Source organism: Ornithorhynchus anatinus, chromosome X2 (assembly GCF_004115215.2).
Source record: "Ornithorhynchus anatinus isolate Pmale09 chromosome X2, mOrnAna1.pri.v4, whole genome shotgun sequence".
NCBI classification, from domain to species: domain Eukaryota; kingdom Metazoa; phylum Chordata; class Mammalia; order Monotremata; family Ornithorhynchidae; genus Ornithorhynchus; species Ornithorhynchus anatinus.
The window spans coordinates 12089058-12103820 of NC_041750.1; positions in this window are offsets into that span (position 1 = coordinate 12089058).

The following is a 14763-nucleotide window of genomic DNA, read 5'->3' on the forward strand; positions in this document are numbered from 1 at the left end:
TACTCTCCCAAGTGCTTAGTACAGTGCTCTGCACACAGTAAGCACTCAATAAATACCATTGAATTTTACCGACACGATACTCAATTGATCTCTACCTGCTTCTCTGACTGCTCCTTCTCAGGTTTGTTTGTTGGCTCCTTTTCTACCTCTCATCTTACTGTGGGCACCCAACAAGGCTGTTTCGGGTCCCTTAGTCTTCTCGCTCTATACCCACTCTCTCAGGGAGCTCATCCCTTCACCTGAGGACGATTCTCAGACCTACCGCTCATTCTAACCTGCAATCCCACATCTCTTGTTCCTAGAACATCTCACTGGCACCTCCAAGTTTTTTATTATTAAGTGCCGTCAAGTCATTTCCGATTCATAGCGACTCCAGGGATATACTTTCTCCAGAACCTCCTGTCCTCTGCCATAATCCGCAACCTTTCTAATGGTTCTTCCATTATCGTTGTTATGGTCTCTATCCATCTAGCTGCCAGTCGGCCTCTTCCACATTTTCCCTGGACTTTTCCTAGCATTAGTGTTTTCTAATTAGTGAGCCAGGAGAAGCAGCGTGGCTCAGTGGCAAGAACCCGGACTTTGGAGTCAGAGGTCATGGGTTTGAATCCCGTCTGGACCACTTGTCAGCTGTGTGACTTTGGGCAAGTCACTTAACTTCTCGGTGCCTCAGTTCCCTCATCTGTAAAATGGGGATTAAGACTGTGAACCCCACGTGGGACATCCTGATTCCCCTGTGTTTACCCCAGTGCTTAGAACAGTGCTCGGCATATAGTAAGCGCTTAACAAATACCAACATTATTATTATTATTCTCCAGAGAATTAGTCCTCCTGACTCTATGTCCAAAATAAGCTCATATAAGTCGAGTCATTTGGCCTTCCAAAGACCGCTTTGGTTTAATTAGCTCCAAAATCCATTTGTTTGCTTTTCGGGCAGTCCGTGATATTCTCATAAGCCTTCTCCAACACTATATTTCAAAAGAATTGATGTTCTTTCTATCCTGTTTTTTCACAGTCCAGCTTTCGGATCCATACATTGTCACTGGAAACACCTTAGAGTTGACAATTTGTATTTTTGTGGCAATTGTTACATCAGCACATTTACCTCAAAGTTAGCATGCCTACAATTGAACTAGTTATATTACCTTGTAATTCCTACTTCTAAGTTTTTCATTTTAATCTATAACACCACTAACGTCCCTGTCCCTTAAGCCTGAAATCTTGGCATCATCTCTGACTCCTTTTGTCCTTCAACTCCTGCTTGTTCTTTCTACTCATCGTCTCCAATATCCTTCCAATCCTCTCCATTCAAACAGCTACCACTCTGGTATGAACTGTGGTCAAAACGTGACTAAACTATTGTGTCGACCTCCTCGCTGGCCACCCTGTCTCCAACCTTTCCCTGCTCCAATCTATATTCCCTGGGAGGCAGGGTGGCCTGATAATAATAACAATAATAACAATGATAATTTTGATATTTAAGTACTATCTGCCAAGCACTGTACTAAGCACTGGTGTAGAGACAAGGACCCACATGGTACTCACAGTCTAAGTAGGAGGGAGGATAAGTATTGGATCTCCATCTTGCAGAAGTGGGAACTGAAGCACAGAGAAGTGAAGTGACTTGCCCAAAGTCACAGAGCAGGAAAGTGGCGGAGCCAGCATTAGAACCCAGGACCTCTGAATACCATGTCCGTGCTCTTTCTACTCTGCTTCTCATGCCTGGTGGAAAAAGCCCAGGACTGGAAGTCAGTAGACCCAGGACTAGAATCAGGCCCGCTCTGTCATGTTGGGCAAATCACTTAACCTTTCTGTGCTATAATTTCCTCATCTGTCAAATGGGGATGTTATCTGCTCTTGCAACCTTTGAGATTGTGAGCCCATTGTGCGACAGGGACTGTGTTCAATTTGATCATTTTATATCTACCCCAAGGCTTAACATATAATAATCATGTAATAAATACTATAATCCCTATTACTATTATACACTGCTCCATGGATTATCTTCCTAAAGCATCGCTTGGCAAGCAAGTTCAATTTGCTCCTCAAAAACCCTCCACTGATTTTCCATGTCCCTCCATGTCAGACAAAAACTTTTTTTTTAATGGTATTTGTTAAGCGCTTACTATGTGTCAAACACTGTTCAAAGTGGTGAGGTTAAGTTAATTAGGTTGGACACAGTCCCTGTCCTGCTTGGGGCTCACAGTCTAAGTAGGAGGGAGAACAGGTATTGAATCTCCATTTTACAGTTGAGGAAACTGAGGAATGGAGAATTTAAGTGACTTGTCCAAGGTCATACAGCAAACAATTGGCAGAGCACCTGGCAGAGCAGGGATTAGAACCCAGGACCTCTAACTTCCTGACTCGTACTCTTTCCACTAGACCATGCTGCTGACAATTGGCTTCTGGGCTCCCCACTAGTTCACTCTACACCTAACATTTTTGCTCTTTTCGCCCTCTATTCCCAGACCCACTCTCCTCATTCTTCCCTGGATAGCTGTCCAATTATTGTACCTAATTGTACCTAATTCTAATTGCAGAAGCAGTGTGGCTCAGTGGAAAGAGCAAGGGCTTGGGAGTCAGAGGTCATGGGTTCTAGTCCCAGCTCTGTCACTTGTCAGCTGTGTGACTTCGGGCAAGTCACTTTTCTGTGCCTCAGTTAACTCATCTGTAAAATGGGGATTATGACTGTGAGCCCCATGTGGGACAACCTGATTACCTTGTATCCCCCCCATTGCTTAGAACAGTGCTTGGCACATAGTAAGTGCTTAAAAAAATACCATCATTATTATTATTATTATTACCTCACTCTTAACTCTCCTGCCTCTCTCCTCAACCCCGCTCTTTCACAAACCTAGAATTGCTTCCCTCCTCAAATCCAAGAGACCACAGCCCTCTCCATATTCAAAGCTTTCCTGAAATCCCATCTCCTCTAGCAAGTCTTTCACAATGAATTCCCACTGGCCCTCCCTGACTCAGAAACTTATCAGCTGTCTTTAGACTGTACGCTCATTGTGGGCAGGGAATGTGTCTGTTATATTTTTATATTATATTCTCCCAAGGGCTTAGTACAGTTCTCTGTACACAGAAAGTGTGTACATCAATAAGATTGACTGACTTTAGCACTTATGTACTTATACCTATCAGCAGTTTTATGTGTTCATGTTTATTCAATTATTTGTTTGGATTACCCTGTAAATATTTCTCTGTCTGTCTCATTACCGTGTAAGCTCCTAGTGGACAGGGAATGTGACGCTTCTAGGTTTTGAACTTTACAAATGCTTAATACAGTGTACTGCACCCAGTGAGTACACAGTAAACGTTCTTACTGCTACGGATGCGCTGTCCAGTGGCTAAGGAAATGGGGGCTATCCAGGGCTGACTTAGAATGTTAAGGAAGGGCTTGTTTATATGGAGAGATTTTAAGCGAACAGCAGTACCAGATGCAGGACAGTGGGAAGGGTATGAGGAGGGAGAAATAAAAGAAACTTTCCATAACTTTACTAAGCTGAATCTAAGTGGGAGGTTGATATATAGCATAGTTGGAAGCTAAGCGTTCGAAAGAATCAATCGATGGATCGATCAATGATATTTATTGAGCATTTATTGCATGCAGAGTACTGTACTAAGCGCTTGGGAGAGTACACTATAACAGAGTTGGTAGACACATTCCTTTCCCACAGGGAGCTTATAGTCTAGAGGGGGAGACAGCCATTAATATAAATAAATTACAGAAATGTACATAAGCATTGTGGTGCTGGGGTAGGGTGAGAATCAAAGTATTCAAAGGATACAGATCCAAGAATATGAAGGTGGGAAACATGGAATGGTCCTGGCCAAGAAAAAGTGTGGAGGATCAGAGACAAAAGAAGCTCTGTTCCCTGAATGTCATATGGTGAGAGACTTTTGGAGGACCCAGAGTTGTGAGTTTGAATGTATAAGGAAAAACCAAGAGCTGGAACAAAGAAGCTTTTAGAGACAAACCTGAAGGTGGCTACGTGGTGATGAAGAAAGTGATGGTAAATTTGCAAAGAGAGTAGAAACGAAAAAATGGCATTGTTTGATTTTAAAGGAATTACGTTGGTAGAAGCTGTTTTTAATGGAAGCCTTTTGCAATTACAAGCAAAGAAAAGTTTCTTCAGGCTCTTTCCAGGTGTGTCAGATTCCACACTTATGTGGCCCATTTTCCACAGAGTGTCCGCTACTTTGCCTGGCACCCCTATGGGTGCCCAGTAGGTCCAGACTAAGTCTTCCTTTCCTCTTCTCCCGCTTCCTTCTGCATCACCCTGACTTGCTCCCTTTATTTATCCCCCGTCCCAGCCCCACAGTACTTATGTACATATCTGTAATTCATTTATTTATATTAATCTTTCTCCTCCTCTAGACTGTAAGCTCGGTGTGGGTGGGGAATGTACTGTATTGTACTCTCTCAAGTGTTTAGTACAGTGCTCTGCACACAGTAAGTGCTCAATAACTGACTGACTGATGACTTTGGGGAGCTGGGGGAGTGGGAGGAGAGCATTGAGCTTCCTACCTGTTACCTCCTTTTGTCTGATCAGACCTATCAGCCTCTTCCTTGACTGATCTCTCTTTGAATCCATCTCTCCCCTCTTCAGCATGGGTGCCACCCTTGCGTCAGCTAGGCGCCGTTATTTATGCAAAGCTAAGGCTGGCCTTCTCTATTGGTGTAGTAGCTGGGCAGAGGGAAGGTGCCATGAACATGGGACTGGGAGTCAGAAGATGTGGGTCCTAATCCCAGCACTGCTACTGAGCTGCTGAGGGATTCTGGGCAGGTCACTTAATCTTTCTGGGCCTCAGTCTTCTCAGCTGTAAAAAGGAGGCTAAAATCCTAGCTCTTCCTCCATCTTAGACTGGGAGCTTCTAGGCTGTAAACTCATTGTGGGCAGGGAATGTGTCTACCAACTCTGTTGTATTGTAATAATAATAACTATTATAATTATGGTATTTGTTAAGCACTTACTATGTGCCAAGAACTGTTCTAAGTTCTGGGGTAGATACAAGGTAATCAGGTTGTCCCACGTGGGTCTCACAGTCTTAATCCCCATTTTAGAGATGCAATAACTGAGGCACAGAAAAATGAAGTGACTTGCCCGAGGTCACACAACAAACAAGTGGCAGAGCTGGGATTAGAACCCACATCCTCTGACTCCCAAACCCAAGCTCTTGCTTGGTACCCTCCCCATCTACATTCCCCCCCCACCCTCCCACCCCTGCCACCAGACCCTGAGGAGGCCCTAGTCTCTCTCCCCTCCCCAGGGCTGACACTGGGTGATTTGTTTCACTCTCTCTTTATAATCAGTTTTATTCAGGATTTTCTACATGTCCCCCTGGCCCCCCAGGGGAGGGGGGCCCAAATGACAAGAAAAGCCAATGATTCAGCAACAGCACATCTGCAGGGCATGGGCTCCCCTCCCCCCCAACAACCCCCTCCCCTACTTTCCCATCCTTCCCTGCAGTATCCTCAGAGGAGATCTCCTCCCTCCTCGCAAGTGCCACCCCCTCCACCTGCGCCTCGGACCCCATTCCCTCTCACCTTCTTAAAACCATCGCCCCTGCCCTCCTCCCTTCCTTAACTTCTATTTTTAACCACTCAATCTCCAAGGACTCCTTCCCCTCTGCCTTCAAACATGCCCACGTCTCCCCCTTCCTAAAAAAACCCGCTCTTGACCCCACTTCCCCCTCCAGTTATCGTCCTATCTCCCTACTACCCTTCCTTTCCAAAATCTTAGAACGAGTCGTCTACAATCGATGCCTAGAATTCCTTAACTCCCATTCTCTCCTAGACCCCCTCCAATCTGGCTTCCGTCCCCTCCACTCTACCGAGACTGCTCTCTCTAAGGTCACCCATGACCTCCTTCTTGCCAAATCCAATGGCTCCTACTCCATTCTGATCCTCCTTGACCTCTCTGCTGCCTTTGACACTGTCGACCATCCCCTCCTCCTCCATACCTTATCTCACCTTGGCTTCACGGACTCTGTCCTCTCCTGGTTCTCCTCTTACCTCTCTGGCCGATCATTCTCGGTCTCCTACGCTGGAGCCTCCTCCCCCTCCCATCCTTTAACTGTTGGAGTTCCTCAAGGGTCAGTTCTTGGCCCTCTTCTGTTCTCCATTTACACTCACTCCCTCGGTGAACTCATCCGCTCTCACGGCTTTGACTACCATCTCTACGCAGATGACACGCAGATCTACATCTCCGCCCCTGTCCTCTCCCCCTCCCTTCAGGCTCGCATCTCCTCCTGCCTCCGGGACGTCTCCACCTGGATGTCGGCCCGTCACCTAAAACTCAACATGAGCAAGACTGAGCTCCTCATCTTCCCTCCCAAGCCCGGTCCGCTCCCAGACTTCTCCATCACCGTGGATGGCACGACCATCCTTCCCGTCCCGCAGGCCCGCAATCTCGGTGTCATCCTTGACTCGTCCCTCTCGTTCACCCCACACATCCTATCCGTTACCAAGACCTGCCGGTTTCACCTCTACAATATCGCCAAGATCCGCCCTTTCCTCTCCACCCAAACGGCTACCTTACTATTACGGGCTCTCGTTATATCCCGGCTAGACTACTGTGTCAGCCTTCTCTCTGACCTCCCTTCCTCCTCTCTCGCCCCGCTCCGGTCTATTCTTCACTCCGCTGCCCGGCTCATCTTCCTGCAGAAACGATCTGGGCATGTCACTCCCCTTCTTAAACAACTCCAGTGGTTGCCTATCGACCTCCGCTCCAAACAAAAACTCCTCACTCTAGGCTTCAAGGCTCTCCATCACCTTGCCCCTTCCTACCTCTCCTCCCTTCTCTCTTTCTACCGCCCACCCCGCACGCTCCGCTCCTCTGCCGCCCACCTCCTCACCGTCCCTCGTTCTCGCCTATCCCGCCGTCGACCCCTGGGTCACGTCCTCCCGCGGTCCTGGAACGCCCTCCCTCCTCACCTCCGCCAAACTGATTCTCTTTCCCTCTTCAAAACCTTACTTAAAAATCACCTCCTCCAAGAGGCGTTCCCAGACTGAGCTCCTCTTCCCCCTCTACTCCCTCTGCCATCCCCCCTTTACCTCTCTGCAGCTAAAGCCTCATTTTCCCCTTTTCCCTCTGCTCCTCCACCTCTCCCTTCCCATCCCCACAGCACTGTACTTGTCCGCTCAACTGTATATATTTTCGTTACCCTATTTATTTTGTTAATGAATTGTACATCGCCTTGATTCTATTTAGTTGCCATTGTTTTTATGAGATGTTCTTCCCCTTGACGCTGTTTAGTGCCATTGTTCTTGTCTGTCCGTCTCCCCCGATTAGACTGTAAGCCCGTCAAACGGCAGGGACTGTCTCTATCTGTTGCCGACTTGTTCATTCCAAGCGCTTAGTACAGTGCTCTGCACATAGTAAGCGCTCAATAAATACTATTGAATGAAATGAATGAATGACACCACTGAGTGGAAGAAGGGCAGAGGCTGTTGGGGCTCAAAACCAGAGCTTAGTACAGTGCTCTGCACCCAATAAGTGCTCAGTAAATAACATTGATTGATTGACTGATTGAGCCCTGAATGGAATAGTGGTGTGTTTGACCTGAATGGCTTGCATCTTCCCCAGCGCTTGGCAGAGAGTAAGTGCTTAATCAATAGCATAATTGCAGCCATTGAGTTGAGTGGATCCTGGCAGGGTGGAACGTCAGCTAACCTGATCCTTCTCCCTCCTGCCAAAACTAAACTCCTCCAGGTGCAACAAGAACACACACTCTTGATTAAAGGATTAGAAAGTCAACCCTATGAAAAAGGAACTGTGTTGTTCATCTCAGAGAAGAGAGGACTGAGACAGCCTAATCATGGTCTTTTTGTTTCTGCAACTAGCCAACAGTTCTCCAATGCCACTGAGGACTGAATGTAGAAATGGATATGAGGTGCACCTGTGGGAATCTTGGAGGCTGTGAGAGTCCACGGTCCTCCGCTTCACCCTCTGCTTCCCCTCTCTACCCCCTAACCACCCAGAGTCAGAAGCTTTTTTGGGTAACTCCACCCCTTGGGCTGAGATGGAAACCGCTTATTCAGGGGACTGTCCCCTCTCTCCCCCATCCTTCTCACTACCCCCTTCTCCCTAGCTTGACCTCCCTTTCCCCTACCTCTCCACCCTACTCCTTCCCCTTTTTCCTCCTTCCCCTCCTCCTCCCCCACCTCCTCCTTCCCCTCCCTCTCAGCACCACCGCCTCTCCCCAGTCATTTACTTCTATTCAATACTTAGATTCATCCGGGGGCCTGAGTTCTTCTTCCTTCCCTGCTCTAGGGTCATCTCCACACCTAGGGCAAAATCTGATTTGGGGAGACTCTTCGGTGGGGCCAAAGGTATTTCCCCCTTCAGTTCTGGATTTGAGTGAGCAGGGAGCAGTGAATGCTCAGGCCTAGGTGATGGGACTCGTGACCCTCAGGTCTTGCTTGCAGAGGGAGGAGAGAAGTGGAGCTTCCTCCAGTCCGAGCAGCAGGGAGCCCGGCATAGGGACTGCCCCGTACTGCTGTGAGGAAGGGAAGAAGAGTTGCATCAGATCCCCAGGGGACACCGCCCACCCCTTGACCTAGCCAGAAGTGGAACTTCCATGGCCACTGAGACAACCCTCTGGACTGGGTGCCGCTCGGGACCTGTGCAGACAGAAGGGCCTGTGCAGCTCCTTTACTGTGCTTAATGCCACCCACATTTGCCCATTGGCCCATTATAATGCCCAGCCCTAGGCTGGGTCTTCCCACTGGGGCTGTTCAGTTGCCTAGCTTTCTCCACACACCATTGCCAATTGGGTAGGCTACAGTGTCCACAGGAGACTGGGGCAGGAAATCTGGGGCTGGGAGAGGAAGAGGCAGGGATCAGAGGAGACAGATAAAAGAGAGGAATGGGAGGAGCTCCGGAAGCTCCCAGATGTTCTCAACATGCTAATTGTAGCCCAGGCTAAAATGTGGCAGTAGGTGAGGAGCACTGTGGCATGGAAACTGGGGTGGGGGGTGGGGGAAACTGGGGCTGGGTGAACAGGGTAGGGGATTAATGTGGGGGCTGGGGAAGGGTCAGAAATAAAAGCTCGTCTCTGGGTGGGATCTAGGTAATGCAACTCTCTCTGCTGATCAGGTGGTCAGTAAGAGTGCAGGACCCACCCTTCTCTTCCCCCTCCAAGCAAGCCTGCACATGGATAAAGACACCCTCAAGCTCACCTACGCATGTAGATGTGCATACAACATTCATGCGCACAGACCCGAGTACAGGGACCTGCATGTGGCCTGCCTGCCCCTGAGCTATTGGGCACTCAAACACAAACCCGTGCGCCGCCCCAGCCTTCTGCCAGGGCTGGGAGAAAATTGCTCTCAGTGCTTCCACTTCTCCTGGATGAAAGAAACCAGCTTGGGTTGGCAAGCTGGAGCTCAACCCAGGCCTCCGCAGCCCTGCTGGTGGGCAGTCCGGCCCAGAGCTCGAAATAGAGCAGTCCCCTGGAAGCCAGTCCTGGGCCCTTCTGGTTGGGTGGTGCCCGGCTGCTGTGTCACAGCCCCAAATGGGAGACAAGCTGTCTGGGGCGGGGGATCCACCAGCAGGGCCCTGCGCAGGCCTCCTCTCCACTCCACCGATGATGAGGAGAGGGAGACATTCCAGTGTACTTGATTTACCACCCTTCAAAAGAGTTAGGCAACAAAAAGTCTATTCTACCAGAGTAAATGTATTTCCCAATCTCCCCACCCACCGAATCATGACCTCCTCTTCTGCCTCCTTCTTCTACTCCCAGGGAGCCCAGGCCCAAAGAGATCAAATGTCTCCTTGCAACAAACACCCACAAGACCCCTTAGGCACCAACTCCCATACAAACAACACCAAAGGGTAGGTATGGAAAAGGAGAAGCAGAAGATGATACATTCCTTTTCGGCCTTCTTTCTGATATGTATTTGGCCCTCTACCCGATTGCCATTGGACCTTGTCATAATTTCTCTTAGGCCCAGGGTATGTGGACCAGGGCTTCTTTTCAATCAGTCAATCAATCAATCAATCCTATTTACTGAGCGCTTACTGTGTGCAGAGCACTGTATTTCCAGCCCCAGAGCATCAACATGGTAGGCATGATCCCTACCCACAGTGAACTTTTTCTAGGTTGTCTGTGCAGAACGGCAACACCTACTTCCCTTGCCCTTCTCCCCCATCCTCCTCTGCAGTTGGATTTCCTCCTCTGGTGTCCCCTCCACTCCCCGCCCTGCCTAGTTTCCCCTAAAGGCTGCAGGGATGGAAGGATTTCAGAATCCACCGCCTACCCAGTTGAGCGCTTGGAGTTGAGGCACAGCCTGAGGCCTCATTGCAGCCAGGAGATCCATCGGACCAAACTGAGGATGGAGAGAGAGCACTGGACTTAAACGCTCAGGAGAGTGCACCATAAAGTATGTAGACGTGATTGCTACCTCAAGGAGCCCAGTCGGGTTGGATTCCCCTGCTCACAGTGGAGCTTGAGTTGGACCCACTCCATTACCTCTGTCCTTCCCACACACATCCCTTCCTCCTCTAGGCTGGCAGCTCCTTGAGGATAATGATCACATCCAGCCACGCTATTGCGCTGTACTCTCCTGAATGCTCAGTCCAGTGCTTTGCACAGAGCAAGTGCACGATAAATGCCATTGATTGATTGATTTACAGACCCAATCCCCCTTTGGGTCCCCGTGGGGCACCCAACCCACACCTGGGATGGGACAGTTCCCTCTGAGGCAGGAAAGAGGGGGTAGATCAGGAGGAACCAGGAAGGAGAACAGAGCTCAAGGGCGTGAAATGTATGAAAATTAGCCTAGGGGGAAGGGGAAAAGGCATCGGATTTTCTAATGGCTAGGTGTCTGACTCCTAAGGACCCGCACCTTTTTGAGAGAGGGAGAGAGATAGAGGACTTCAGGAGTCAAAAGGAAACTGGGAAACTGGGCCATTTGTTTCTTCTTTTTCTCTTTTTTAAAGTATTAAGGCCCTCGCTGGGCTAGGTTCTTGGGAACTTAATAGTCACTCACCTGAGTTTAATATCAGCTACCAGCTTTTACAACAGGGCCAGGTCACGCACTTCCAGGGGTCCAGAGTTTAGTCGCGTAATCTCGTGATCTTCTCTGTTCGGTAACCTGGGCACGTCCTCATCCACTTCAGAGAGTGGGAACCTCCGCTCAGCCCCCAGACGTCTCAGAGTGAAATTCTGCTGGGGTGAGTGTCACTTGGTTTGAACTCCTCTGCTTCCTCTGCCTCAGCCCTGGCTCCTTCCACTGCACTCTCTCCCCACCCCACCCCCAGGGGGTTGCTCAGAGCTGACTGGGAGGGTGTCCCTGTCCTTTATTGTGACCTGAGGGAGTTCCCCTCTGTTGCTCCATTGACACTAGGAGTGGGACAGCTGGAGAAAACACTGATGAACAGGAAACCCTTCTGATCCTTTCTCACAAACTACAGAGCGGGCAGGCAGGGGCATCGTATCTCAGCGGAAAGAACTCTTCTGTGCTCCTCCTCTTCACTGCCCCCAGTTTGTGGTGCATCAGTTCTCTTGCAGAGGAGACCTTTAACCCTGCTTGCTGTTTAGGTGTCCCAGAGGGCTGGGCAAACCTAGGATCTAATGAGTGCTATTTCTCTCATGGCAGAGGAGATTGAGCTACTCAGCTCTGCTCTGCCCTTAGGCGTCCCTGCCTAGGCAGTATGAGCCCCCTGACCCCAAATGTAGAATAGAAAAACCCCCACCTGGGCTTTTCTTCCAATCACAGACTAGGGGTGGGAGGGGGGGCGTTTTCCACTGAGAGGAGATTCCTTTCTTGCCCCCTCTGTAATTTGAGAGAACAGGGTTTCCTGTTCATCAATGGTTGATGGCTTCACAACCTGCAGTGTGGTTAGCCGGGGGCACCCCCTTACCCCCTTCACCCCAACTTCTTGGACTATCTAGGGCACCATCCCTCTGGGCCTCAATTTGCTCTGTGGAAACAAGATCTGGGCTTGAAATGGTTAAAGAGAGCTGCAGGAGCTTAAAGCAGAGAGGAGCTCAGGAACCAGAAGGAGGCTGAGGGGAGATAATACATAGTCTCTCTCTCTCTCTGCCTCTCTCTCTTACTGCTCCTTCACTGCTCCTCTCTCTGTTTTGGTTTCTCCTCCCTTCTCACCCCCAGGGGAGAGTGAGACACAAACCTAGGTAGAAGAAAGGCAAGAAGTCAAATCAGAGAAAAATCACAAAATCACACCAGGGTCTGAGTGAGTGACTGCCTGAGGCCTGGCTAAGGGAACAAGGTGTGCTCTGGACAGAGAAGAAAGAAAGAAGAGGTGGGAGGGAGTCACAGACACAGAGAGAGAGAGAGGGAGAGAGAGAGAGAGAGAGAGAGAGAGAGAGAAAGAAGCAGAAGTGAGGAAGAGACACCCATCCCAATAGGAAAGGAACAAGAGAGGGAGCCACCCGCACACCCACTGGGAGAGAGATGGATTCCCTATAGAGGTAATGGAGAGGTAATTTTCCTTTTTAAAATGTCACTGACTTAATCACTTTCCTAAGGACTGGACACCAAGTATTGATTCCCAACAGTGAATTCCTGGGACATTTCTTATTGGATGAAAATGAAGGAGACCTGCCTGATCTAAAAGCAGCATTGTCAGCCCAGTTTGGCCCAAAACCTAAGCAGGTGGGAATGTTCTCCAAGGTCTTGATTAATGATCAAACTTGCACATCAAGTGCAGTCAGGAGTTGGCAGCCCAGTTTATAAGTGTCAGTGCATCCGCCTCTCCTATCTGCTTCCCACCCTGATGACTGGCCTCTCTGCTGAATCTGGGCTGTGAGAGATGAAAGAGAGGTAGATGAGTAGAGTTAGAGGAGAGAGACCCAGACATCACTGAATCCCAGGCAAGTGATTGAGCCGTGCCAGAAAAATGCTCAAATCCACCCACCTCTTCCTCCATGATGTCTTTGTCTTTGTCTGTCAATTTCCCTTTTCTCTGACTCTCCTAGCCAGTGACTGTCCAATCTAGTCACAGTTCAGAGTAAGGAATCAAAGTGACCTAAAAGGAGAGCAAAAGACATCACCCCGAACCTCAGCACTCCAAAAATACCACTGATTGATTGATTGAAAGGCTGTGGTGGCTGCTGGAGTGGTCACTTGTGGCTACGGTTGTGACTGTTGGACTCTGAGCCACAAGGAGTCTGAAATTCTGCTCCTCTAGCCACAGTACCCTACTGAGCCTTTTTGTATTTGTCCTAGACATTTATGATGTTTTAGTATCTGATTGTTTCATCTCTCCTTATATGTCTGTTGCCAGTCCTCTCTCCTTCCTTGTGTTCTTAGCTTGTGAGCCTTTTGAAGGCCAGAGACCAAGACTAGTTCCCACTTGTGTATTATTTCCCAGGGCTTACCACGGTGCTCTGCTTCCAGTAGGCGCTTGACTTCTAAATTCTTTTACTACTCAGAGAGCATCCAATTTAATGGGGTGGGGGTAGGGGTAAGACATAACATTTATTGGCCTTACTGGCATGAATTGACTGGGCTTTGATGGGGTTAGGAAGAGGGCAACAGAGCCAGTCACAGGAACAGAGAGACACGTACTCACCGAAGCTGACATAGTTCCCCACTGCGGGGAGAGGCAGTGATGACAACAGCTGTAGTTTCTCTTCTTTCCCGCTCCTGCCACTGCTGCTCTGTTTGCTGCCTGGCTCCACTAGGAACCCCGCAGCACAAAGAGGAACAGCAGGAGTAGGAGGAAGAAAGAAGAGAAGCTCCAGCTGCTGTTACCCAAAAGTCACAAGTGTTCCTTTCTGGACTGCCTGCCCTGATGATGTGCACAAAGGGGAACCATGGAAGGAACATATTTAAATGCTTGAGACTGAGACACAGAAACATCGGAAAGGCCTGGCTGCTTCTCTGCACGAATATGATTAATATTATTATTATGGTATTTAAGTGCTCACTGTTAAGTCAAGTACTGTCCTAAGCTCTAGTATGGGTACAAATTAATCAGGTTGGACACAGTCCCTGTCCAACATGGGGCTCACAATCTAAGTGGGAGGGAGAACTGGCATTGAATCACCATTTTACTGATGAGGAAACTGATGGCGCACTGAGAAGTGAAGTGCTTTGCCCAAGGTCACCCAGCAGGCAACTGTCTGGGATTAGAACCCAGGTCCTCTGACCCCCAGGCTCATGCTCTTTCCACTAGGCCATTCTGCTTCTCCTTGGACTCCCTACACTGAGGAGTCCAAGGATGCTTTTCTCCTAAGACAAAAACTATCAACCATTGACTTCAAGTTTCAATCTTTGCTTTTTATCTATTTGCTTCACTTTCAATCAGTCAGCCATTCATTCAATCACATTTATTGAGTGCTTACTATGTGCAGAGCACTGTACTAAGTGCTTGGGAGAGTACACTGCAACAATAAACAGATTCGTTGCCTGCCCACAAAGAGCTTACAGTCTAGAGGGAGGGAGACGGACATCAATATAAATGAGCAAATTACAGATATGTACGTTAGTGTTGTGGAGCTGGGAGTGGGGTAGAACAAAGGAAGCAAATCAGGGCAATGCAGAAGGGAGTGGGAGAAGAGGAAAGCGGGGGCTTAGTCAGGGAAGGCCTCCTGGAGGAGATGTGCCTTCAATAAGGCTTTGAAGGTGGGGAGAGTAATTGTCTTTCAGATTTGAGGAGGGAAGGCGTTCCAGGCCAGAAGCAGGATGTGGGTGAGGGGTTGGTGGCGAGATAGGTGAGATCGAGGCACAGTGAGGAGAAGGTTAGCATTAGAGGAGCGAAGTATGTGGGCTGGGTTGTAGAAGGA